Genomic DNA, 2468 nt, shown 5'->3' with positions numbered 1-2468 from the left:
GGAGGGATGTGGACAACATGGAGAGGGTCCAGAGGAGGGCCACTTGCATGATCGGGGGCAGCAGGGCAGGCCTTATGAGGAGAGGCTATAGGACCTGAACCTGTTCAGCCTCCACAAGAGAAGGCGGAGGGGGGGGATCTAGCGGCCTGTTACAAACTAGTCAGAGGGGACCAGCAGGCATTGGGGGAGTCCCTGTTCCCCTGAGCACTGCCAGGAGTGACCAGGAATAACGGTCACAAACTGGCAGAGGGTAGATTTAGGCTAGATATCAGGAGGCGCTACTTCACGGTCAGGGCGGCTAGAATCTGGAACCAACTTCTAAGAAAAGTGGTGCTGGCTCCTACCCTGGGGGTCTTTAAGAGGAGGCTAGATGTACGTCTTGCTGGGGTTGTTGAACCCCAGTACTCTTTCCTGCCATGGCAGTAGGTCAGACTCGATGATCTGCTCAGGTCCCTTCTGACCCTCAAAACTATGAAACTAGGTTATAGGAAATACAATGTTAGCCAACTAAGCCCAGGGGTGGGGGAAGGAAGCGGTTCGTGGTGGGGTCGGAGTACTGGCGGTGGTCCGTGATGCGTTCCACATAGATGTCGCAGGACCAGCGGATGGTGTCGGATACCATGAGGCAGTGCATCAGCTTGACATAACAGCAGGAGATGTGGCAAGCACACAGGATGCTCTTGTTGCTGGGGTCCCAGGTTCTGAGCGTTCCCACAATGAGCACATCGACCATCACATCATAGCCATGGCCCCTCAGGATGTCGGCCAGTGAAGTATACTTCTGCTGCTTGCATGTCTGGGCATCAGTGAAGGCTTGGTGCCGGTTCTCAAAGGGGATGGTTACATCCATGATCACGACCTTCTTGGCCTCTTCGTTTGTGATTATGACGTTGGGTCGCATCTGGCTCTCACAGCCCAGGACGGTGCAGTTCACAGCAATTGCCCCTGCTGCGGCCAGGATGGCCCTCACCAGGTGGCCTTGGACAGTGTTGTGGTGGAGCTGCCAGGCTCTGGCGTGTGGCCTGCAGCTGCATCTTGTGGGGGAGGGTCTCTACCACATAGCTGCATCGTCGGCACCTCTTGTCCCAGTGGCCAGAGCAGATGGCCCTGTTCAGATGCAGGCAATTGAGGCAGGTGCACTGGAGGAAGCGCCAGGCTGCAAAGCTGGTGAAGCTCCTGCTGGGCATGAAGTGGTTGCTGTAGTCCCACTTTGAGGTGATACTGAAGATGTTGCCCTGGTCAGGTTTGGCCCTCAGGTCGCCGGCATACTTGTTTCGGACAACATCCCTCAGGAACCACTCCAGGAAGGTCCTTGTGCAGGGTGTCATGGTGACGCGGTTGGCATGCAGGGCTGGTTGCAGGGAGACTCCCACTGCTCCTAGGGTCCAGGTCCAGGCGCAGCCGATGAACTTTGAGGCAGTGCATGGCATTGTGGGCTCAGCTCCACAGTGCGGCAAAGTCCCAGCTGTCTCTGCTGAACTTGCCCTCCACTGAGCCGCTAAGGAAGGTGGCCCAGTTACGTCCAGTCGGCTATCTCGGGATCCTCTTGCAGGTGGTCTCCTCAAGGGTGCTGGCCATGATGATACTTACCATGGGGTCCAGGCAAGTCAGGAGGCGGAAGGCGTGGGTGACCACCGTGATGTTGCAGAGGTCTCCCATGTGGGGGACGTTGGCACCCTACTGGCTCCTCAGCCACTAACGCTGCATTCAGCTCAGGGCAGCTGCACTGGTATGAATTAAGGCTACTAGCTTGTGGCAAGCAACGTTGACATTGAGGAGAGGGGTGAAAAAAAAAAAAGAGACACTCTCCCTATATTCACTGAAAACTTTATAAATGCGGTATACCCAGATCATTTGAGAGGATGTCCTGGAGCTTGGGTCTTCTCCTAACTCTCAGCTGTCCAGGAAGAGCAATATTTAATTAAGCAGCTACTGTACAGAAGCACCAGAAGAGCATCCTTCCAGGTAGTGGCTGACTCAGAGATGCAGTGCCTTATCAACTGACTGGATTAATTTTTCTAGCAATAAGGCATTCAGTGCTGTGTAAAGTTACTTGCATTAAGGCTAGGATTAATAGAACTGATACAGTCTCAAGGTAACACAGAGACAATCTTAGCTAAAATACAAGCAATGTTTTAAATATTGAGACAGGATATAAAAACATTAATTTCAGAACACCACACTAAAACACAAGAAATGGAATAGTTTTTAATTTGTTTTGTTCACAACCTAACATACTGCAGCAGGAAACATTCACTTTTCCAAGGACTGCCCTGAGCTATAAACAAATGAAGATGCTATGATGTCAGAGATAACAGCTTCTGCTGAAAGGCCAGCTATTTAGAGGACATACCATAAACACAGCAAATTAAAGTTCAGTTTAGCTGGCCAGGCTCAAAGGAACAAGGCATGATAGAGTATCTCTTAACACTTATTTTGCAACTAGTGTATAACCTCTGTGTGTATGT

At 51.6% G+C, this 2468-nt stretch overlaps 1 pseudogene; it reads right to left on the bottom strand.

Annotated features, from left to right (window-relative positions):
• Window positions 1-499: 499 nt before the first annotated feature.
• On the bottom strand, window positions 500-1328 carry LOC149873535 (uncharacterized; annotated as a pseudogene).
• Window positions 1329-2468: the final 1140 nt, after the last annotated feature.

Source organism: Crocodylus siamensis, chromosome 1 (assembly GCF_052110815.1).
Source record: "Crocodylus siamensis isolate JL-2025a chromosome 1, ASM5211081v1, whole genome shotgun sequence".
Lineage (NCBI taxonomy): Eukaryota > Metazoa > Chordata > Crocodylia > Crocodylidae > Crocodylus > Crocodylus siamensis.
The sequence above is the reverse complement of the archived record's forward strand: the minus strand, read 5'-3'. Positions and strand labels throughout refer to the sequence as shown.